The following is a 26,891-nucleotide window of genomic DNA, read 5'->3' as shown; positions in this document are numbered from 1 at the left end:
CTATATGCTTTGCATCATTAATATTGTGCCTCAAAGTTTGCTAATCAATTGAATTCTAAACAACCTTTACTTAAAAATCTTATTTTGTCCCCGTTTGCCATATTAGTCATTTTTTTACTAAAACAATTATACTCCTAAGTAAATGAATATTGAAAATAAATTTTGCGTTGAAATGCTTTTTTACTAATATCCATGTTTCATATCTCCCTGTTTTCGAAAACAAAGTTTTGGCGTTATGTCTGATTGTGGGCACGAGAACTCAAGATTGCTTTGAGTTTGCGATAGATTTCAGAACAAATTTTTTAGATTTCGATCAAATTTTGGAAGAAATTTATTCAGATAAAGTCTACCTGTTTGTGTGGTTGTTCGGGTACAAGTGAGCGCAATAATTTCAAAATGTCAGAAGCTAGATAGGTAAAATTTTGTACAAAGGTTAAGCAACTAAATTATAGATTTTTTATTAAATTTTGAATCAAATCTGTCAAAGGGTTATTAGTGATTAGTACTTGAATAATGCAGTGAAGTAAATGCAGTGATTTAAATCAATGAAACAATAACTGTATTGTAACTTTAGAGATAAGATTTTGATTGAAGTGAATGCATGAATATTTTGGGGAAAAAAAAAACCAACAGTTTTTTTTTTTTCAGGAAACATCAACACAAATGGAAAAGTAAAGCATGGGCCACATGTAATATAATTCCTGACTACTAGAAACTATACAGATCACATTTTAGCATGAAGAAAAGAAAACATCGAAAAGTTTTGCATGAAAACTTTCTGACATGCAAAATAATAATTTGTTTCCATTTTTATAAGCATATTCGCAAGTTCAGTCTAAATAAAATATTGACTTCCCAGAAAGCACGAGAATCTTAAATTATTAAATAAAAATCCTGGTCAAAAATAAATAAATAGAAATTAAAAATATTGCCGATTCTCCCTGGTAAATTTCGACAAAATAATATCGCATAATATTATAAATAATAATATAGCATGCATTCTTTTTGATTTGGACAGTTAATATAAGGGATAAATGAATATTACAATCTACGTTATATCATAACTATACATATAGTTAAACAAGTAATCCGAAAATTATATTCATTCCTTTATTTATGCTTGTATAAGGGATCAAAATGTTTTTAACTAGTATAATTTTTCTCGAAACTTGTTTATATATTTTACCAAAACAGTATTTTCCGATTCTTGATTTTATATTTCTATATTATGTAAATGCTAAAAATTCTCAAATTTCTAGATGAAGTTAAAAATATAAATGAAATTGTAGATTGGTTAAAAAAATCACATGTAAAATCCCAGTAAAAAGGAAATACGAGGGAAACGCTCCGAAATGTAAATTTTGTTATTCAGTAACAGCTCTTCTAAATTCTTTTGATTCTTTGATATAAGATGCTCAAAACTATCCTTGCATCCATTATTGTAATATATACACGTCCGTCAAAACAATATTTTTTATTGAAAGTGATCTACATTTTTTAGAATTATTTTGAAAGTTGTAGGCGTTATAATATATAATTATCTTGAAAATCAATGGACAGGAAACGGTGCACAGATTTTCCATTTAGAATGTTGTAAACCTTCCACATACTCTGTTCTAAAAATATTCATTCATTCTCTTCAAAGTAATGTAAACAGATACCGTTTGTCGAAAAAAAAAATTATTATTATATTCAAGGACGAATGAAAATGCAAATTTAAAGGTTGTGCCGTACATTAAAACTGGAAAAAATGTGATTGTCGACAGCACCTTCAATAAAATTAATTTGAATCAATATATCTTATTTTTCGTCTATTAAAGTTGCATTACTTTTGTATATATATTTAATAAAATAATTGAATACAAAGATAGCCAAATTAATAAAAAATACATTACATTAAAAAGAAATTATAACATATGAAATGATTTGTAAATTTTATATTAATAAGTTGCTTATCTGATGATGAAATTTATTATTGCTCTCACGTGGAACAAAATGTTAAATAAGACTTGAATTGTGCTAAGAAAAATATTAAAATAAATCATTTTATTTGCATTAATTAATTACATTAGGGGGTATTAAGCGAAAATACAGACATAAAGAAATATATTTGAAATCTATCTTTTTATCTTTTGAGGATTCAGGGAATATAATCCCAAATTAATTGATTAAATTAAATTTCGAAGTTTTTTCGCAAAAACTTCCCAATAATAGACATATCTTTCACAAACAAAAATTCTAATGCAGTGTTTTTAATTAAAAAATATATGATTTCAAAATTACCATTCAAATGCCAGGTTTTTGAAACATGAATATGTAGTGTGTTTGCTCTTATCCAAAATTAAAGTTAATTCCTACATCTTTTAAGTTAGGCGTACAGTTTCAGTTGAAAAATGTTTTAAATAATTAAATTTTATGTTTAGTCAATAAATTCACTTAAGAATGTTGCCTATCCATACTTATAATAAACCTCAGCTGTGTGTGTTGGCGCTGTACAGGACAGACCGTTTGACCTACAGCTAACGGATTTTGGACGTGTATCTCGGAAGTCGGAAATATGCACCTAGGAGAGATTTTTTTGAATTTTTAATTATAATTTTAGTTAATTAAAAATTCAGTGAAATTGCGGCATTTTTCCGCTGTAACTTTCATAAATATTACAGCACAAAATTGATTTTTACATTATATTTATAATCAAAAAATATTTTTTAATGATAATAATGTTTTAACACAAATTAAATTTCAGGTAATAATGATTTTTTTAAAAAAATAAAAATAATTTAATTATATGTTTCAAGAATTTATTTCGTACCAAATAAAAATAAAATTTAAGCTGCACGAGTATTTGTTAGAGCTAGCTTAAATTCAAAGGTCAAAGATAGTGAATCAAAACAAATTTTTATACATCTTTATTTTTAAGAAGAATTTAAGAATCAAAACATATGCTACATGAAGATTTTTCTTCATTACAAATTAATTAATACCTTTGAATTTTATTTCACTCTGAAATCTTTGATAATGCATTTGTAAATGAATTCAGTTTTCTAAAAAGCTGTAGAAAAGAAGTGATAATTTTTTATTTACTTCAGGAAATGATTGGACTGTGGCAATAAAGAGAGGAATTATTCGCTAAAAGGAATTGAAGAATGGCCAACAAACAAGACTAGGATTATTTTCATCAGATTAAACACCAGACGACTTTTCTTTATAAAAGTAAATAATTGAGTGATTATATTTTTAAATCCTGATAAAAGAAAGAAATTCTAGATATTTATAAAACTAGTATTATTCTATTAATAGTATACTATTCTAATAATATCATTGATAACACTAGTATTCACAGTAGACAATTTGGTATCAGAATTTTGAAAGTAACAAGTCAGATTGCTTGACTCCAAATAACTCAATCACCAGAAATTTCTTTTTTATTTACGGTTTTTCAAATCATTACGAGAAAAAAGATGCAATATCAACAAATGAATTTTGAATTTCAGAATGAGTTTTAACGACATAGTATTCATTAATGATTGATTTAAATTTGTCATTAATTTTATATTTATTAATGTCATAAGAAATTTTATGTCGAATTTAATTCTTAATCAGAAAGCTAGAAAACTTGCTTTTAATCGGATTATGACTTAAGAGAAGTATTCTGAAATTATTTTAAGATGTTATTATTTTCAATTAGATTACTAATAGAGTTGTAATCTGAGCTGAAAATGAGACAACTCATTTTAGATTAACTAAAGAAAAAAATTAATATTTAAAAGCTTTGAGAAATTTAATATTCTTAAAATTTCTAATGAATCCCGGATTAGCTCTTTATTCTGTCATTTAGAATAATTTAATATTCTTAAGCTTTTCAAAGCATAGCTGAATTCTGTTATAATGCAATGATTCATTGAAATTTTGCCGCATTAGTTCAAGGCATTTTCAAGAAATTAAATGCTTCTAAAAATAAGCAGTTTTAATTAACTTTTGCTAATTATTAACTCTATTTTCAAGAAAATAGCTTCTTAAATGCGCACATCGACTTCTGCATATTCTCGAAAATAAAACTTACAGCTGCCTAATTAATATTTTCTAACAGCTTCCCGTAATAAGCGAAATTTACTTTGAATTTAATTAGCTTATGTCCTTAATTAAATCATGTGGGAAAATGAGTAAAATAAATAAATAAATGGAAGGCTTGATAAACATTTTGTGTAGTATAAATTTACAATACTTATATGAAGTTACGCAAGATACATCCTTTTTCCTAAAATGGATTTCCTCATTTTAAAACAAATCTTCCATAGTTTGTTAATTTAAATTATTTATTATGGAGAACAATTGCGTTGATGCCAATAGTAAAGTCACATCACAAATTCATAAATTAGTGCGAAAGCATTATTGAAATTCTAATGATTTGCTTGAAAAATACATTGCAAAATATTCTGTAATCTAAAACATATTTTGAGAACAACTAGCTTATTTAATCCTGTCATAAAATTTCTATTTAAAGAGTATTTTTTATTTTCAACATTATAATCCTGCAATAATAAACACAATATCATTTCAAAATTGATATCCAAGCAAAACCACAAAAAATCAAAACAAACCAAATCATTATAAGACGAATATCAAACCATAAACCGAAAAACCTCAGTAAGATAAGCAAAGAACATACCATTTAAAAGTATTTATTCCAGGGGATTTATTTAGAAGAAAACCAATTTATTATTGCAGACAAACTAAACTAAATTCAACTTTCCCGCGCTTAAAGCTGAAAATGCCTACGTTGCTTACTCAATGTGCCACGTTGACTAAGCACACACAAGAAATAGATTAAATGATTATAGCGCCATCTATAAGTGGAAATAAAAACCAAAGACAATGAACTAGAAAGCATATCTTCAGTTATATTAGAATATAGGTTAGAAAATAGATAAGCCCTCTTTGATGAGAACTTCTATATTGCAATATTTTTTTGAGAAAATCATTTTTTTATTTTTGCCATTTAAACTTAATATTTATTTCTAACTAGCCGCCTTTGGCGACCAGCCGGTTCGCCAATCTTAATTTTCGTTAAAATTTTAATAATTAAATATTTTATGCAATTTCTACTTTAATAGCTTCTTCATCAAAATATTTTAAAACTTCAAATTTTGATTATCATATAATTCATTCATAATATTATAAAGGCCTTCAGTCATAACGTAATATGTATCTCTCTCATTTTCTGTTAGCACCCGTAGAATTTATGCTTTAAATTAAAGTGGAAAGAATTTATCTTCAATTAATATAATAATATTTTTTACTGAAACAAAGCATTTTTTTTATAATCTGATTACTGAAAATAGAGTCACTCAGCGTTTAAACTTTATGGGCACTAAAGAATATCTTTTTTAATTTATGTAATATCTCAAAAGTTGGTCAACAAAATTTTCTTAGATTCATTATGAGCAGATCGATTAATTAACAATGTTTAAATTTAAATGCATCAAATACTAAGAAAATAAAACGAATCGTTTAAAATAAACGGTTGAAAACAGGTTTTAAAAAAACTACTTAAAAAACGATGTACTTAAAACTATAAGCTTATACAAAAAATATATAACTAACATAAATACAATTTACTTACAAAAGCATGCAACTAACCCAAAAATAATTTAAATCATTCATTGATAACGTTGTCATGGCAACAATCAGAACAGAATGCGCATGCGTGAATTTTCTTCGCTGGTTACGTAACGCAAATACGTGATTTTTTCTACGCCAGTTGGGGTAACGCTATGCGGATTAGAAATTTTTAATTTCCTTTATTCTGTTTCATTTTAATTCAAAAGTACTTCAGAATGAATCTGAAAGATTGATTCATTAACAATGTTTAATTTTAAATGCACCAAACATTAAGAAAATAAACAGAACCGATTGAAATAATCCGCCGAAAAATTTTAACCCTAGCCTCATTACTGTTGGGAGAAAAAAAAACCTGAAGCCTTTCTCGTTTGGCGCTGGGGATAATGGAAGATTTTTTTGGCGGAAAAGTTGGCGGTGGAGAAAATGGAAGATTTTTTTTTGGCGGGAAAGTTAGTTTTTAATTAATAATTAAAATTCTAATTAAAAATTCGAAAAAAGAAACTCCAGGTGCACATTCCCAACCTCCAAGGTATACATGTATCAAATTTGGTAGCTGTATGTCAAACGGTCTGGCCAGTAGAGCGCCAACACACACACACACACACACACATTGAGCTTTATTATAAGTATAGATTTAATTAATGATAGTACTCTCACTTAAAAGATTATATATATATATCGACTTAATTCTAAAATATTCTCTAATTTCTTGATTTCATTCCACTTTTTCTATTTAATTAATTCAACACGAGTTCTAAAATTGCTGAATCGGCTAAAAGCCGATGACACATTCCCACTCTCCGAGTAAATGAATAAAATATTGCAAACTTAAACAAATTCTTCTAAAAGATCCCTATAATTCCCTTACCTGTGACTGACACGTTTGGAAATTATTAAAGTCTCACAGTATATATTCACAGGAATAAAATTTTCGGTTTCACAGGAATAAATCGTTTTGTGTCGTTCTGTGTTGTTTTGTTAGTGTATAGTTTTGTTTGAAATGTGTTTTTTCAAAGAATAGTTATTAGAAGAACATTCGAAGCCTTTAGTAACATTTTACACAAAACAGAGCATTCAGAAGTATAAAGCGAGAATATAATTTACCAATTCTCAATTTAATCGAATCTCATTCATTCAGCTGATTTCATAATTAATCCTGCGAATGAGGCTTTGTATATGTAGCAAAAGCTTGAAAAATAAGATCCAAATATTGGACCTTACTAGACGTTTCATTTACTGTTTGGATCAAATGATTTCAGCTATATATATTTCCAGTAGAATAATTTATGTTGAACTTTGAAATTCACCGTGTATCTCTAAGAACGAAAGTAATTAAGACATTTGTGTTTAGAGAGCTTTAACCATTTAAGTAGTGCTGAACTTTGCGAAATAGTTCCGTCGGTAAGAGTTACGCAATCTTCGCAAATAAATTCATTGTCGAGGGAAATAGTTATCCATTGCTTTGCGTTAGAGAAAGCTAATTGCACCTCTCTTTCTTTCTGCAGATTATTCATGATTGCAGTGGGAAGTTTCCTTGAAATCTGTGAGGCATTATAGCAGAAACTTTTACAATTACTGGAACCTAAATTGTTAGTCCTATTGCTTATAATTACAGTCTGGTGCAAATGTATTTGTCTGGTAACAGTCTGAGTTGCACTGTTTAAAAATGCTTACCGTAGAAGTCATCCAAGTACTGAAGATTAGTTCTAAAATTAGCTAGGAGGACTTGTTTAAGTGTGAAGTCTCGAATTTGTTTATTTTGAAAAGTCATTTAACTAGTAATTTAAACCTGCACATCCGAATTTTCAAATATATCAGCAAATTAACTTGACTTACTGGTAGAGAATAGAAGAATCTAGAATCAGACAGTTTAATATGTATGAATGTAAAGTTCTTTATTTGATATATTTTTTTAAATCAGTTAAATATTGATTTAAACATTTACCACTGATTTTTTAAATCTTCCGGTAAATGTGATCGCTAACTTCTCAAGATGTCATCATAAATTCAAGTTGAAATATTCAAGAAGAAGACAAAGAATTGTGAAATGTTAATATTATAAATCAGACTTTTGGATCCTGAAATAGGTGAAACAAGCAAATTTATTGTCCTTCAAAGAATATTTCAAAGTCCAGCTTGATAATAATTAATATGCACTCTAAATTCATTTAATCTTGAAACAGTAGAATGAAGATGCTTTAGGATGCACTTCTGCAAAGAATATATGGATCTTGTGCAAGTTTTGTAAATGTTGAAATGCTACGTGGAAATGCTATAATAATTGAAGAATTTCTTATTCGAAATTCTCTTTAAATATTGTAAAGAGATAATTATGTCTTTATAGAATATTTTTGAAATATATTTTAATTGTTATTAATTTAATGAAAATTTTCATATCGCTTCCCTGCAGTTCTCAATTAGAATAATGGCCATTGAACAGCAAGAATCAAAAAAATTATTACAATTAAAGGTTATGTACTCTACTGTGTTCTTAACTTGCTTCATTCTGGGTATCTTCTACTTTTTTTTACGCCGTTGTTCTTCGGATAGATCATTTCGGTTACTTCTCTAATTTCTAGGTTCTGATTTTGTGAGGATGAATGAAGTTACCATCAAGAATCATTTCATTGCTTTTGTTTGAAGATTTTGGAAACTTATAACTAGGTATGTTTTTATTATTTGACATTCCTTATGAAGAAATTTAGATCTACTCTAGATATATCATCAATAATTCCTCTAATAGAAAAAGAGGCAAATCTAGCTAGTAAAAATTGGCATTCGAAGGAGATTCTCGTGTCTATATGTTCTAATGAAATTTAAAAAAATAATTTTACTTTATCAAAGCATTCAAAGACATATTTAAGATATTTCAGTTTCAGCAAGAAAAAAAGCCCAATGTTTTTTAAGTCATGTTTTATTACCATCTCAAAATTTGATATAAATAGTCCTTAAATAATTTCTTAATTTATGTAAAACACAGAGAGAAGGAGAAAAAAATGAATGCGTACTAGGAGTATTTTAACTTAATTTTTAATTTATATAAGCAGAATTTATTCATAGGAAATCTTCAGTATCCAAAGAAGAATTTAAAGAGTAAGCATATACCGCACCGAAGAAAAATGTAGATTTCTAAACACACAGTGGAAAAATGAAGGATAGCAATAAAATCGAATAGTATCATAAATATGTTATTCAAAAAACATTGGGGAAAAAACTAATTAATTCTGCTAATTTAACAAGTTATTTATTATGATTTTCAACATTTATTCATATTCCTTGGACCATTCGATTTCCTTTTCCGTAAGTATGCGAAACGACCATTTCTAGTTTTTCGTTCGAAACAAAGATTTCAGTACACCAGAAGATATAAGAAAAATCAATAGCATTTCACACAAATTATGTTTTCAATGTAAAAAGCAGAAGCAACGAGAAACCAAAACTCGCATTTATATTTGTGCTTTATTTGTAGTTCGTATCAGACAGAATGCCCATAAAATATGAATTAATATTTGATAAAATTTGTATGTCTTTATTTCTTCTTGTCCAGAAAAACAATATAATAAAAGAAATAATTTGAATCCCCCCCCCCTGAATCCCGGACGAATTTTAACTGAATCAAAAGATAGCGCAAAGATTCTTCTTTAAATAATTAACAGCAATGAACGGAAAGAACGACAGAGAAAAAATTCGGAAATTCTTATAAGTTTACAATAATGTATTTTTAATTTGATAAGAAATACCATGAAACATGTTGAACATTTATTTAAATCATTATGGATATATTTTTTTTATTCTGTTTTCGGGATATCCATAATTATATTTTATTTGCACTGATCTTTGTTGTAACATTATGTATAAACTTTTCTATCACATCAGAAAAAATGAAATAAAAAAGTAATCTTATTTTAAATTTTATTGGAATGGATGGATCGGAATTTTGTTTGCATTTGTATAAATTTAAGAATAATATTTACATTTTTTTAAAAAATCAGTAAGAAAAATGAATAAAATTATAAATATTAATAGTATTTTTATGCGATAAAAAAACAAAATGAGAAACTGAAAAGTCTATGTAAAAAAAAAAAAAAAATCAACATTTAATAAAGAAAAATACCAGAAATCCGAAAAACTTATTACTTTAATTTTTCAGAATAAAATAAACGATTTTCTAAAATTTATATGGACATTCCACTCATCTTTAACACATAAAGTGTGAGAAAAAATAATTTTATTCTATGATCTTATCTACAGATAAAATATTTATAAAAATAAAATATTACGTTAATTTTCTATTGAAATCTGGCATGCATAATTATGGAGGCAGAATACATGAAATTTCTGTTAAATATATTAAATTTACTTTACTTTCACATTGAATATAAATTCTGGAATATAATGAAATCATATATAATGTTTGGAAAAATTTTATCCCTACTTAAAAAAATATATATTATTTCTGAATTTTATAAAGCAATGTCAATCAGTATTTGAGGAATTAACTGTAGTAAATAAATTAGTACACAAATGCATTTTCACATAAACAATGTTCTTTTACCTTGATGTTTATGCGGAACAAAAAGACAGTTTGGAGGGTTTTGCATTTTTTTTAAACTATCACTCCTACAATTTTTTGTCTCGCAGATGATTAATTTCTGGTGATAAAACATCAAATAATTATATGAAAGGTTTAATTTTTCCATTCTCGTATAAGAAGTATAAATAAAAAAGTATTATCATCAAAATATTCGAACTTGATTTTCACGAATTTTCACGTTTCAGACCTCCATGTTTCTCTCTGCCAAAAAATGGAATTATGCATGCTTATCGCTCTGTGTGTTCGTCTATCTGTAATATAATAATTCAACAATGCTTTTAACTAGAGAGATGAAATTTGATTTATAATTTTTGCACTCATTTGTAAACTTACATCATAAACTTAAATCCATTTTTAGAAAATTTGTCTTTGTCTGACTGCAATGGATGTGATAACTACAAAACAAAAAGAGTAAGACAAGTAAAATTTAAGACACAGCCTTAGTGTCTAAAAGGTAGATCCATATTAAATTTCAAACCGAGCCCGTTGAGGGATTGACCATTCGTGTCTTCGTACTTTCGCATGCATGTAACCACGATGACTTTTTAAAAACCCCTCAATGATTTAAATAAATGAAATTCGGCATGTGATCTTGTGATTACTGTTGGAGTTCGCTATCCAATTTAAATTTTGATCGGTCGAAAAAAAGATGCCCAAAGAACATATTCGGTTTTCTTGTACTCCTGTTTTAAACTTACTCCCAATTGATCTCTACAAAAAAAAAAAAAAAAAAAAAAACGAAAGATTGATGGTGAACAGGTTCTTTTTTTTAACCACTGGACATTAACGAGATACAGTTAAAACAAAAGTGTGGTTTCCTTTGATATTTTACGAAGCATACAACGCTCATTATTACTTGCATTAAATTTACTCACAATTGATCTCTACAAAAAAATAAGGAAAGATTGATGGCTAACAGGTTCCTTTTTTTAACCACTGGATATTAACGAGAAAAGTGTAGTTTCCTTTGATATTTTACGAAGCATACAACGCTCATTATTACTTGCATTAAATTTACTCACAATTGATCTCTACAAAAAAATAAGGAAAGATTGATGGCTAACAGGTTCCTTTTTTTAACCACTGGATATTAACGAGAAAAGCGTAGTTTCCTTTGATATTTTACGAAGCATACAACGCTCATTATTACTTGCATTAAATTTACTCACAATTGATCTCTACAAAAAAATAAGGAAAGATTGATGGCTAACAGGTTCCTTTTTTTAACCACTGGATATTAACGAGAAAAGTGTAGTTTCCTTTGATATTTTACGAAGCATACAACGCTCATTATTACTTGCATTAAATTTACTCACAATTGATCTCTACAAAAAAATAAGGAAAGATTGATGGCTAACAGGTTCCTTTTTTTAACCACTGGATATTAACGAGAAAAGCGTAGTTTCCTTTCATATTTTACGAAGCATACAACGCTCATTATTACTTGCATTAAATTTACTCACAATTGATCTCTACAAAAAAATAAGGAAAGATTGATGGCTAACAGGTTCCTTTTTTTAACCACTGGATATTAACGAGAAAAGTGTAGTTTCCTTTGATATTTTACGAAGCATACAACGCTCATTATTACTTGTATTAAATTTACTCACAATTGATCTCTACAAAAAAATAAGGAAAGATTGATGGCTAACAGGTTCCTTTTTTAACCACTGGATATTAACGAGAAAAGTGTAGTTTCCTTTGATATTTTACGAAGCATACAACGCTCATTATTACTTGCATTAAATTTACTCACAATTGATATCTACAAAAAAATAAGGAAAGATTGATGGCTAACAGGTTCTTTTTTTAACCACTGGACATTAACGAGAGGCATTAAAACAAAACTGTGGTTTTCTTTGATATTTTGAAGCATACAACGCTCATTATTACCTGTATTAAGCCTGTATAAAATTTACTCACAATTGATCTCTACAAAATAAAAATAACAAAAGATTGATGGCTAACAGGTTCTTTTTTTAACCATTGCATATTAACGGGATACTGTTAAAAGTGTGGTTTGCATTGATATTTTATGAAGCATACAACGCGCATGTTCAGAATTTTGAAAATAAATAACTGAATTCTCTCAGCGTTCGCGGCCTTATCAAGAGACAACACATATATTAGAGTTACATGCGAGAAAGTTTTTATAAGTCAGATGATGATAAGTGCAGTTTCTAGTTTTATGGAATATCGGTAAATTATTCATACTACATTTCTCACTTAAGCCAACTAATGTAAAACCATATGAATACTTTCTTGTATTTTCTAAAAAACCTTATTAATTATTCTTAATTTCATTAGTTACAAATTAAATAAGATTCCACACTTTATGGTGAAGGAAGAAATATCTTTGACGAACAGAAAGTTTTAGATTATAATTCACGTATATATTTTAGTAGAGATCTTTCAGGAAAGATATTTTTTGATTAAAAAGAATGTAATTTGTAATAAATGATACATCAGACTAATTTTTTTAAGACTGCCAAGAAAGTAAATAGGAGAAAAATTTTTTTATAGGATGTTGCACAAAATAATTGATTAATTTTCACATTTAATAATTTTTAATTGTGAAATTTTTATCAAAAAATTTCAGAAACATTGAGTTTAAATGCAATAAATTGAAAGCCATATTTGAGCAATATAAAAGAGAATATATATATATATATATATATATTCAATTTGTCTTTTCTGTTTGCTTGAAATTTGTCTTTTATTTTTAGATATATTGCAATTGGATTACATTTTTTCGTTAGATAAATTTTTGTAAAAACCAATTTCACATTTAATATACCAGAATAAAATTTACAGCAAATAATATTTATGGTCAATCATTACATTTAGATGCAGCTAAAAAATGAATGAAATATTATAGTGAATTAGAATTAAGAATAAATATTATATTGCTTCTTTAATTAATTTTTGGAAGTAAGTAACGATAGTTTATTACAAATATTTGAAGTAAAAGATTAATTGGCAAACATTTTTTCTCTTATCCTCGAAAAAATTAGGAAAGCTAAGACACTGAATGCAAATAAATAGGAACTTAGTTACCTGGGGCAAACAACTATACAATGCAAAAGTAATTAACTTTCCTAATACAGGTAAAGATTTTTCATTATTGTGCTAACTCAATTTCGAAGCATTTCACTGATAATCGCTTTTCAGTTAAATATAAATCCAATTTTCGGTTCATTATTCAAAATCAGTAATAAAAGAAACCAATCCAGAGCTTTACAAAGCATTCAGGAATGTAGAAATAAGAAAAGTATTTTGCTGATTTCAATTTAATTTCTACATTACAGGAGTAAATTGCAATAAAGGATAACAAGAAGGGAAATTTTAATTTACATATATATACGCTATTCTTTTTTTTCTGCGTTTACTATTGGAGGATTTTTAATATTTTGAAAAACATGTAAATAGGGTGTTCTAATCATAGTTTAATAGATAATTTCTAATCCATTATATATAAGCATGTGGAAAATTGAGAAATGCTTTATATGACTTAACTTACACTTTATATTATTCCAGTCAATAATTATATAACTAAAAACTACAATATATAGTTTTTATAAAAAATATTGATTTTACTATTCATGCTCAGCAAAACAATTTTAACAGAAAAATTGCAATCTTCTGTGATCAAATCTGACTGAGCTATGAATAGTTATTTTATGGCCGTTTTAGATGATTTTAGAGCATTTCAGTGGCGACTTTAACTAAGCTTTAGAAGTATAAAATATTACACGTGCACGCTGTTGCTCGGTATTTTGAATGCCAGACAATATCATGAAGATATCGGAACAATGTTGTTAGTGGTTTTCTACTATTAAAAGGATCACATTAACAAAGATATTTTTACGAAGAGATCGATGAATTGTCTAAAGAATGAAACACAAAATTTCCTAACCAAAAATTTCAGTCACAAAGAAATGGAATATTCTTTTATTTAAAGTCTTAGTTGAAAACAATATTTTACTAAATGTGGCAAACAGAACATATGAATGGCATAAAAAAAATTAATTTTCTTAATTATTTCCGTAATATATTTATTTACTGAAATAAGCACAAAATATAAATCCGCTTTTCTGTTTAAAACTATGTGGCCATATTTAAGGTCTTAGCTATTAGGCTGCGATAAAAATGGATACCCATTATATTTCTAAATAAAAATTGTAGCAACTGTTGAAAACAATTTTGTTCTTTACATTTCATACAACGTGTGAGTTTTTTTTATCTTTGAAAGGAATAGATATATGTAAAGTGGATTCAGTCTTAATTTTTCAGGAAATGCAGCAAAGATTATAGTTGTCAGCGTGCTATATGAACCTAATTATTCTAATGCACTCTATTTATCTGACGTGGTATCTATCTAATGCATGCTATCTATACATTTATAAGAACATAATTTTTTTTTTTATATTGAATCTTTATTCATTGACCTTATATTCTTTATCCATATAAATATTGTTAGATCCCTAAAAATATTGGCGAGTATTAAGTGAAAATATTTATCAATCTTAATTAAGTTTAAATTAAAAATGCATTGAGAATAAATAAAACTAGTGTCGAAGGGTTGGAGGAAAATATCTGAGCTTGTTTTTATATAATATAGTTCAATTTTTGATTTTGAACACCGATTTTGAGTTATATTAATTTTTAATCAGCTAGAGTTTTCAAGACAATCGCCCTTTCATTACATACCATTTCAGAAATCGTAGCCATCAATGTTTAATTATAATATTACAGCTTCTAAATATAAAAATATATTTAACTTCTATCGGATTCGACCCAAAATGAAAATCATGTTAATCCAGAACCAGGAAAGATGGCCCCTTTTTTCAAAATAGCAAAATAGTATTGATTACATTAGAATAAAATATTTATTCAATTAGACAAAAAAAAAGAGCATTTTAATACAAAGAAAACGTTTATTTTAAAAACTGATGTTTTAAAAATGGCCATCTGTTAACATCGTCATCTTATCCCGGTATCTCGTATTAAGGGACCAATGATTTATTCAAACTTTTTATTTTAATATTCTACAGTTTTCCTGAAAAAATTGAGAGAAATGAAAATGCAAAGCAATATTTAGTTTTTTACGTTTATGATATTAAATGTTAGCATCAATTATGTCGAAAAAGGTATTTTTAGTAATCTCGCATTTCATTGCTCTGAAAATCAAATATTTACAATTTAAATCTCAATTGAATAAATGAAAGCATTTTCTATTTTTACTTTCATATTTTAGCGTTCTTTCCGTAATCACACGCATTTTTAGATTGTAAAAAAAAAATGAAAATTGATGGTATGTTGTGTCACATTTCCTGCCAAAATTTCCATGAAAGAGAGTTAAAATTAAATTATCAAATAAGAATATTTACGAATGACGAAATGTTTGTAATTTAGTAATCTCTGTTTGTAATCTATAAACGTAATAATATTAAATTCGGAACCATTTGTTTGACTTAAAATCTTTAAAAATATGCAGATGACTGCCGGTAATCGTGCATTTACTTACTTCGGGAGAAAGAAATATTATTTAGTTCTTATCAGTTATTGCTTCTTTAAAAACATTGTTGCTGTCAGCTTTTGATGAATGACGCTATGAAATTTTGTAGGAAATTAATTTTCTTTCCAATATAATTGCACAAATTATTTTTAAAATGTTATTTTAGAAAGTTATAATTTTATAATTTATCTGAAACATAGTAAAATTAAATCTACAAAGATGCAACGAAACCTAAAAATGTAGCAAAAAAGAAAAACAACAGCAAAACAAAAACCCGGATAAACTTACAATAAATGTATTATACATTTTCGTGTTTTGATTCTGTGAATAGGCAAGTGAAGCATACAGATTTATTCTTGGATATATTTTTGAATAATATTGATTTTACAATGCAATCGATTTTCTACATTCATTCTTCAATAAAATATTTCTATTTTCGTAGTTTAATGAATTTTACTGTTGCTAATAGTTTCTGTTGAGGAAAATTTTAATGAGGAATATACGAACTCTAATATAAGAGATGAACAATATATATAAATATATATCATATTATTATATAATATAATAATAAATATATACTGATTAGTTTCTTTATCTCAAAAAACATACAGCAGCAAAGCATAAAAAACTAGATAAATCGCATTTGTTACACATGAATAGCATCTAAACTGCATTAACATATTTTAAACCTACTTCGATAAAGGATTGACTGTCTGTCGATCTGTACTTTCACATGCATGTAAATTCAATAACTCATAAACCCAATGATTTAAATCAATAAAATTGATATGTGCTTTTGTAAATGAAACTGTTGTTCCGAATTGTGGTTTGAATCAGTCGGAAAAAACGTGTCAAAAATACAAAATCACATGACATTCAATAAAAATGCTCTAATCGATTTCGATACATCGATATTTCGTAATTATTGTTCGCCAACCCCATGCAAGCCTAGACCCACAATTTTATGAGGATTATTATTATTTATTGAAAAGTATCCGAGAAAGTTTCATGGAGATCACTCCCATTGATTTGATTTCATCTCAACGAAATGAAAAAAAGATTAAAAATATTTGAGTTTATTGATTTGTTGCCTTTAAGATTGCCTTTAATCAGCGATTTCTCAAACATTTAAAATTGCATTTAAATTAGAATTTTGTGAAACATTTTCACGTTTTCGAACCACATCCTGGTGTCAGATTGCCTTTAATTGGCGATTTCTCAAACATTTGAGTTAGCAATTTGTTAAAAACTTTCATGTTTTCGAACCACATCCTGGCATTAACGCCACCATGTTGTCTGGTACCCATAGAATTCTTTTTACACATTTCAAGTGTACTGCATACATGCGAAAAGTTTATTTGAGTTCAAAATCAAATAAGTAACAAACAAAATCAGCCATATTATCAGTTTTCTTCTTACTGAAGCATCAATTTCTTTTGATGTCTCTTTAAGAAAAAACAACAGCAGCTGATAATTGCATTTAATAAATAAATATATTTGTGAACATTGAATGAATGATCCATAATGTTTCCGATTTTCTAGTTTCTTTTGTTCGATAGTCCATTTATATTAAAATCTATCTCTGAACTCTGTCAAATATCATCTGTTTTATTTTTATTTGAACTAAGGCGTTTCCTTTTTTTCATATATTCTTCCAATGGACTCGATTTCAATTTTCTAAACATCGTTTCAAGTTTTTTACATCTATGCTTATTGGACGGCTGCATTATGAAATTCCGTAGAAGAAGAGAACCATTTGAACCATCGATTTAACAGACACGCCCCTCATATATTTAGTTGAGTGCCTTTAAATACTTTATGAACCGAATGGTAAAAAGTATTTGCTAAATAACTCCTGTAGTTGTGAAAGTAAAAATGTGAGAACGTAACAAAAGCTTTTGATGATGTTGAAGCATGGCTTTGCCATTTTTTTTACGGTGACAGCTTTGAGCAAGTTCATTTCTTATCAAGAATAATAAAAAGGTAAGTGATTTCATTCACTTATTTAAATCTTGTTAAGTATTTATATTAACAAAATTTTATCAATTAAAGAGAGTTGTAATATTTTAGAATTGTATTATTAGTTCGTTCGCTACGGAGCAACATTTTATTTCTTGTCTTCTAACGAAATTTTAAGTGGTACCTAATTTTCGATATGAGAGCCCGATATATACGCTTTCATTAATGCATTAAATTTATCCTAAATTATTTCATTAATTTTCCTGAAGAAAATAGTTATTTTGAAATAAACTAAGAAAAGTCTCTTATAGAATGTTTGATAGGAGTTTTGGTTGTCAAAATTTCTGACACTGCTACTTTTTACTTAGTGCGAGACTAGAAAAGCCATACACAAGTACAAATTGTGTAAATTTGAAATTTTTTTTGAAAAAGCATTCTACCTGGGAAGTTTGATATATTTGGGATTCGTAATGATTATCTTGACTTCACTAGTAGTAATCTGGGAAATGCAATGTAAATTTAGATGCAATTAACTTGGAACCAAACTATTCTTGATCAAGCAAAATGTCGCTAATCCAATGTATCTGCTACTTTTGTCAATCGTCTCAAGAAGCCAATTTCGTTTCATCGTGAATAAGGGAATTTTCAATTGTTTACATGTGTAATTAAACTCTATGATTCACATAATATCTACTTTATGAAATATGGGATAGGATTATTTTATTTCTTTGGTTTGATATATCTTACTTTTACAGTATAGAGTATTTAAAATTCATTAAAACTATTTAAATAGGAGCATCCTCATCAGAGCGAAATCCGTTTACTCTTGAACTCTTCCTTATTACGAACTTCGAAACGATTCCACATGTTCATCCAGTTCTGATAGTAATACTTCATCTATAATTATTCCTTTACCTATATCCCTAATATGAATGAGTATTCTATAAGAATTTTTAATTGTAATTCGTTAAAAATGGCTGATAGATGTGGATTGTACACACGTGTCGGATATTGCTTCTAACGGAGAATCAACATTCTTTTAAACGATCATATTTGGAAACTTTAGTACTGCAACTGAATCAATTTGTAATATCTTCAAATTTTGCGGCAGTCTGTCATAGAAATTGCTATACGAATTTTTCGTTTCGAATCGGCAAAATATTAAATTAATGAATACTTTTAATTCATTCTTCTCTAACAACTTGCATAGCAATTAATTTAAATCTAATACAATTCATAGATGCTTTAAAGTCTTGTTTCAATAAAAGAAATATAGAATAATTTAATACATGCTAACTTAACTCTAATTTAACATGCGTTGCATTGTTTTCACTTGTATATCTACCATTAATTCGATATAGTAAAGCTACTAATACTTCATAACAAATTTGTTAGTCAATCATCGCACTTTTAAACTTGTAATTTGACATTACCATTCATAGAAATTGTAATTAATACAAAAATAAGGAACCATAAGTAACAAGCTTTCCAAAAGTGGTTAATTAAATCAATACAATACACTTCCTAAACAATTCTTATTGGAGAAAAGGAGTAAACTACAGACAGTTAAATCTTACCAAATTTGCATAAAACCTGGCCTGAATTGCGTTAAAAAATTATATTAAATACGAGATAATTTCCAATTTATTCAGCTCTGAGTAATGGGTTGATATGATAAACTACTATATAATATCTTTATCGCAGCGCTTTGAGTGTAATGCAGAGTATCTTTTTACCCTAAAATAGTTGGAAAGATGTCTTGCATTGTATTTTTGTAACATGAATAAGTAAAATACTGAACTGAGCTTGGAACAACTCTTGTTTGTGAATGTCCTTATTTTATAATTTGGCTCACTTCAATATGGATTTTTTGTCAAAATATTTAAAAATCCATTTATATTTAAGAAATCGAATTCCAAACCAATAGACAATTGATTTTGTAAGCTTATTAATTCTCTCAAATTACCAAATTAGAAAATCCTTTTGTAACTGTATTCGTATACAGTACCTCGGATAAAATCAGATTTTTAGCGAATATTCGAATTTTTAATCCACAAAGTTAGGAAATCTTTTTTGAAATTGAATGCTCGTCTGTGCACACGTTGTAGCTCGGAACAAATTAGTATTCCGCCTTTGGACCAATATTTTTTTGTTATAAAATAAATATCCCTATGTTTTAAAAAAAATTAGCACACACGCCATTCGCACCAAAGGAAATGCCGAAAATATTTTTATTAAATTATAAGATGCAACTCCTAATGAAGCTATTAAATGTATTTACTATGTACTTGGTTGTGCCAGAAAGTGAAAATATATAAAAATATAGTAAAATACTTAAACTCTCAAACTGGAATCTTTGAATTGATTTGAAGACATTACATTTCATTCATATAAATGTTGCCAGTTATCGCTAGTAAATGGCAGATTAAATTTTGGAGAAATGACAATCAATCAAATTAAGCTAGTTTCACTGATCTTGTAAAATTTACAAATTAATCAATATATTCATTTTTTGATCCCATATTACAAATATTTTATGGAAATAAACAAGGGAACAGATTTTTCATTGTTTAGTTAACCATTTGTCAGAATAGAAATCATAATTGTTTCCTACATTAACTTCTCTAAAAGCTGTTTATTTCAATATTTCTTGAATTGTAATTAACGCAATAAAATATTAATCTTTCTGAAAGGTTTTTAATTCTTCAATATTTGTAAGCAAATTGAAGTAGGACTTGATTTAAAATTTCCCTCAAATAAGTAATTGCGTTAAAAACATTTTTTTTTGCCAAAAATGTGAATTTTGTTTGTATTAAAAACTAGTCGAACAATAGTAACTTTTAAATTTTATTTCCAAGTCTTTATTTTCGGAAATTACTGAATTTTAAGGAAGTTTCAATGCTATTTGGTGCTGAACACGCAATATGTTTTAATGCTAAAGATGCTATTTGTAAAAATGGCATCTTATCTTACGAAAACTTTAAGTTAAGATCTATCGTATTTTTGCTGAAATTTAGCATAATTTCTGAATATGTTCCTCAGTTTTAGATCCGGAGAATAAGTAATATATTCATTTAGAAGTATTGTATAGTTTTAATGTTTCGTAATGCGAAAAACTAAATCAGTGAAACCCTATTTAAAGAGTAGATAAAAATACAGCTAATTTTTTACTTCAGAAGTGTAAGTAAAACATTTCTTATGCTATCTGCAAAATTTTATGCAAATCATTTGATAATCTCCAAGCTGATCAATTTGTTTTCCCTTTTAGCCAAAAAGGCCTTTTCACTATTTTTAAAATTTTTGTTAGTTAATTAGCAAAAACATTGAAACCAAAATATGCAAAGATTTAAACATAGCCATTTTAGTTTTTCAAAAGTTATCCCGAACGCAGTCGCATATTTTAAAGAAATTCTATTAAAATCAGTGTTTTAATGCTTCATTTCTACATTCGATTCTCCAATTTTTATTCAAGATTTATTTTACTTAACATGACATCTTTATCTACATTACAGAATTCAATTATTTTATATTGGGATGAAAAATGAACTGGCGCTTAGTCCTAAATTTAGAATAGCTCCCAAATGGAAGAAAAAATGCCAAATTATTCCTAAATTGAATTTATCGCTTTATGTGCAATTTAATGGGATTTTCTTGGCTGTTAAATTTTTATATCTTGTTTTATCTCGCTTAATACATTTTTGAGTGGCGCAAAATGGATAAAAAAGCAATAACAGATTGTGGCTTACAGGAGTGTAGGAATTTCAGCTCATGAGGCTAAACGTCACCATATACAGGATGGTTACAATTCCCCTATAAACAGCATCTTACAAAGCAAACGGATGAGCGGATTGCAGCGAAATTTGATATATAGGCTATATACGAGAGATGCGCTCACGGTATTTCGAAAATTTTGGTTCCAAAATGTCCACCAGAGGACGCGTTTTTCAGAAAAATGTTAAAATTAACACAATAGATGCCCAAAACGGAATACAGAAACTATTGACAATCTAGAGCAAGAATTATGAGTAATAGAATTCAAATCTGGAAAGCTGTCAATTATAGGAAAAATGTCGAGGTTTGCATGCTTGCGAAGAAGCTTTATGCAAAACAGGTTAGTGTAAGAAACGTCTGCAGTTGTCATATTTTGTCGATGTCCCCGGCGGTAATGATGTCGGTATCTTATTGCGACATTGAATGACTTGCGAGTTCCATAACGCTTCATATGCGAAGCATCAACTGATCAGTTACGATCTGCTGTTGAACACGGTCCATCGATTTGAAATTTTGTAGGTGAATGAGGGTGGTCACATGGAACACCTACATCGTCCTGAACATGATTAACAACTGGTCTTGATTAACAACTGCTCAACTCCTAATCTGTTTTTGTTTCTGCAAACTGAACTGTTTTCTTTCCCTCCTCTCAAATAGTGTACTGCTATTTTTTCCTTATCTTTGCTTAATATGGTTCGATGGCAAGGTGATCAGAAACTGTCAATGTTTCTGTATTCCGTTCTAATCGTTTTTTGTGTTAAAATTAATATTTTTCCGGTAAAAGCGTCCTCTGGTGGACATTTTGGAACTAAATCTTTTCGAAATTCCTTAAGCGCATGTCGTGTATAGTCTATATACCAAATTTCGTTGCAAGTCGTTCACCCGTTTGCGATGTATGACGCTGTTTATAGAAGTTTAATTATAACAATCCTGTATTTTGAGACGAAGAGATTTTTTGGCTTCTTAGAGCAATTAATCATAATTAGTTTATTACAGGTATTTCCTTATTTTATAATTTTAATTGTTTTAAAGAATGTTCCGCTAAGACACTTAACTGATTATATGGAACACTTTTTCTTCAAATGAGTTAAATAATTTTTCTACTTTTCAGCAACAGGATTTCTTTGTAATAAGAGAAGCTGATGTACGGATCAATGGTACTCTTGAAATCACGGGAATTGCATGATCTTCGAATCACGTTTACGTCATGTAGGGTTCTGTCAAAGGTGCAAATGGATGCAGTTGCCGTAAAGATTTTAACGAATGATTCCATTTCATCCCCGGCATTCTGCTCTTGATCAACACTGGTAAGAAACTTGCATTCTTATTCAACTGAACATTATTTCACTTGTTCAATTAAAACTACTATTTACATATGTAGTTCTATAAGAAATATATTAATTTATTAAAACGAACTTGCATATATCGATAAAATTGGATTCTAAAGGTATTGCTGGAATTTTAAATTTTTGCGCTGAATATTGTGAATAATTCGAACATAAGGACAGCAGTTTTAAAGTGATAATGGAATTTAAAATGTAGTAGCCTTTCAGCTACTAGAAAAAAAACTGTTTGGAGTGAAATCTGCTAAACAAATTTCTGAAGCAAATATTAACATATCAAAAGTCTAATTTTGTCTTGGTTTTTACAATTTAAATATTAATCACTTCAAAAGTAAATTCCAAGAAATATTAACGAGCCAGTCCTTAAGATTTGTGATTTAACTGAAATTCAGAAGCTGATGCGTTTACATTCCCGTTACTATATTTACATATTCTATCTAGTTTTCATTTATTCGACATCAAAACTGAAAAATATCTCGCTTCAAAAATTATACGTGTCAGTAATTAGAATTGCTGGAACTTCACGACTGTGCATTTTATTGGCAGTTCCAAAATAATTCTAGTTTTGCAAATGTTCAGCTTTCTAAAGCTCAACGTTCATTCCAAACTTATCACAACTGGGCATATTTACAGATCGCCGACTTCATGTTAGTTACTTAACGGTTAAACATTTTCATTCCTCCAAAATTCCTTGCTGAACATTGAATTTTAAATATGAAATTCTTAGACGAATGGAAATGAGACAAGAATCCCTAGACCAGAAAATGTAGTTTTGCTTAAAATATTAGGTCAGTATTTATACTGATATAATTAACATTTTTAAGCAAATGCGAATTTTATTATGCAAGACGGATTTTCCCCTGTCCATATTCGAATACTAATAAAGCCTCAATTGTTACACAGGAACATAGTCTTGGGAAACGCTGTACTAATTGCATTTTTGATCACGGCTTATGCTGCATTCCTGCGACAGGTATAGGAAGCGTATCTGGTCAATATTCTGATCATATACGTTTTTTAAGTAGATGTCGGACTTTTTAATTGTTGATTCATCAATCCGTATTGAGAAATGAAAGTTGTATATTTTAAAATTGTCTTTCTGCTGGTGTCGTCTAGAAGTGTGGAGTCAGGTTGCCAGATCAGGCGACATCCTCATCTTTTAACTGCAGTTCAAAATTACGTAGTTAGTACCAAAATGGCCATAGTTAGTACCAAATGTACATTAACTAAACTTTTGTAATCTAAATGGAAAATTTTGTTGGTTCCTTATACTTTTTGAATTTTATTGACTAATACTTCATTTCTTTATTTTCAAATTTGTAAAAATTCATCTTGAGTCGTTCCAAATCACTGTAGTTTGATGCACAAGAAAAACTCCTTTGCTTCATTTAATGAATTTTTCCATATTTGCCACTTTAAGGTGTTTATAGCAATCTGCACATGATCTGTCGTCGCATTTGCAGTTCTTCGTGGTTGGTGCAAAATGTTCTTCTATTCAGGCAGCATTTAAACTTCAATTGACAGCGAAATTCTCGGGAATTAATGCTTTCATTATACTGATATCAACGAATTAGTAGGTTGGATATTTCAATAATTTTAATTATCTAGAAGACGCGTCAAATTCATATTGTATTCAATAATGTATCATTTTCAACGATAATTAACTTCCAATTTGATTTCAAATTTAAAAACAAAATATATAAAAGAATTTTGAATGATTTAATTCCTCTTAAACGATTTGATTTATACTCGAAAAATAAAACATTTGGCTCTATTGGATTTTATTCGCAAAAAAAAAAACTTGGCATACAATATTTTATTTCTCGTATTAAATGACTAATAACAAATATTAAGCTTGATTAATGACGGTTGATGCTATGACGAAACTTCTCATTATAACAAGTTTGGGTACATACTGAAGATCTGTGACTAGAGTAAGGTGAAAACTCCAACCTCTTATAACGTATATTTTTTCCCAAATAAACGGAGCTAAACTAAAGCCTATAGAAAAACAGCGCTTGCAGATATGGGTAAATACAAGCTGCAAATGCTGTTTTTGTATCAAATAAAATTATAAAGCATGAAGCCCTTATAACTTCCTGAAGACCACATAAATGTGCACCTCCGAATGTATAGCTCCTGTGAAAAGGCATTGAAAGATCCTGTATTTTGGTTCTTAGTGATATTAGATTCGAGAATCTTACTGTCGGTAGTCATCACACCAAGAACGACACGATCCGGAGTCATTGACTCGGCACCCGTTAGTTATCTGTAAAACTTTCTATGGGACTAGCAGGCAGGGAAGCACAAATTAGCATTCTATACTTTCACATAATTAAACTAGTGAGATTTTCGTGGACAAGCTTTACCGATGTTGGTGATTAAACATCTTTTTGCTTTATATGCAATAATTAGTGATAAGTTCATTACTGCAAGGTAATGTGGTCACCACTTTAAATGCCAAAAATAGGAAACGTAAACAAAGGATTAAAACAATACTAAAAGGAGCGACGTTTTACATAGATATTGAGCGTTCTTTAAAATTATTTCTACTAAAATCTGCTGCGGAAAAGTGCCGCTAATGGTACATTAGTCATGGTAGATACTCCTTTATTTTAAGCATTTTTCATTGATTTCATAGTTAAAGAAATGCTTCAAATATGGATTTTCCTTTTCAGTTGTACTTCCAAGAAAGCAACTTTCTGAGAAGACAAGCAAGTCGACGTTCTCGCCATCGATGCAGCAATCAAGTCGAGAGAATTGCATGAACTTCACACCATGTGGACAATCGTGGCGAAAAAGACTTCCAAGAATTTGGACCAGAATACAGTCCTGGATGCAAGTTGACTGTGAAAAGGCGTAGTTAAGTGTACCGGCTTCAATTTCATTGCATTCTATTTTATCAGCAATAACTGGTAATCTGTATCTTTTAAGATCTATAGGGCATTAAAGTTTTAAAAAGTGAAACTATTTTATATACGATAATTTTTGATAATTCCTTGTTCTTGTAAATTACTTAAAACTTTGTTAAAAGCTGTTAATTTAATTCAGACCGTAAATAAGATTCTAAAATTGAGGTCGGTACTTTAAATTTCTTGGGTAGTATGTTGCAAGTAAATTTAACATTCTACCCATTAAAAAACGACAAAGATAAATACGCAGCTTTAAAATATTCGGTAGGAAGGAAGGAATGAACTGGTTTTTCAATTGAGAATACTTTAAATCTATTCGTGTTCATATCTGTTATGTATATTCTTGAAAAGGAAACGCAGGGATAAAAATTATTCAAAAATTGTACATATAAGTCCTTCTATTGGAATTAGAAACTGTAATGTAAATGCGAAGAAAGATTAAACACTTTTTCCTTGCAACCTGCTTGGAGAAGCGGAAACTTTCTATTTCTATTTTTTTCCCCTTTCCATTTTCATCAGTTCTCATTGATTTGAAGGAATGTTAGCTCGACATGCCATATTTCAGAAATTAAATCTGTTAGTACCGGTTATGTTTTGTATTGTCAAGCTCTTTAGTTCATTTGGCCTTTCTTTAAATTGGAGCTTAAAGCAAATTTAGAGATTAGGATTACGGTTTCTGTTTAAAATCGCCAAAGAATAACGATGAACAAACTATTCTCTTCAGAATTTCCAAACCCGAAGTTAAGGGAAACTCGGCTTCAAATTTATTAAGATCGCATGATATATATACTGATAAATGATTTAATTTTTGATAATTATGCAAATAGGTTAACTCGTGTAATACTGACTTAGTAGATGAATTTTGAAGGATTTTGTAGGAAAACGGGATACTATTTTTAAAATTCGTGCTGTTGCTTGAAAGAGTAACAGAGGCACAGTTCGGTTTTAGAAAATATAGGGACATTCTGCTTAAGTGCTTTGCAGTTTTGAAATAAAAACGTCAAATTCAACGCTTCTCAAGTACAGGAAAACTTGACTATGTACATTTTCCTCAGGGCATAATATGAACTGAAATTTTAACTTTTTACATATCTCCTATTCCATGAAAATTTCCAATTTAACATTTATTAAGCTTCAGTTTTTATGTTTAGTGACAGTTTAAATTTTACACA

General features: G+C 28.4%; 1 long non-coding RNA gene across 1 annotated transcript; it reads left to right on the top strand.

Annotated features, from left to right (window-relative positions):
* Positions 1–17,575: 17,575 nt before the first annotated feature.
* On the top strand, positions 17,576–25,822 carry LOC129977375 (uncharacterized). The gene is made up of 3 exons (XR_008785213.1): positions 17,576–17,717; positions 22,576–22,771; positions 25,486–25,822. It is a non-coding gene; the product is annotated as an uncharacterized LOC129977375 (long non-coding RNA).
* Positions 25,823–26,891: the final 1,069 nt, after the last annotated feature.

The sequence above is a fragment of the Argiope bruennichi genome, chromosome 1, assembly GCF_947563725.1.
Source record: "Argiope bruennichi chromosome 1, qqArgBrue1.1, whole genome shotgun sequence".
NCBI classification, from domain to species: Eukaryota; Metazoa; Arthropoda; class Arachnida; order Araneae; family Araneidae; genus Argiope; species Argiope bruennichi.
Note: the sequence above shows the minus strand (reverse complement) of the source record. Positions and strands in the feature narration are given on the sequence as shown.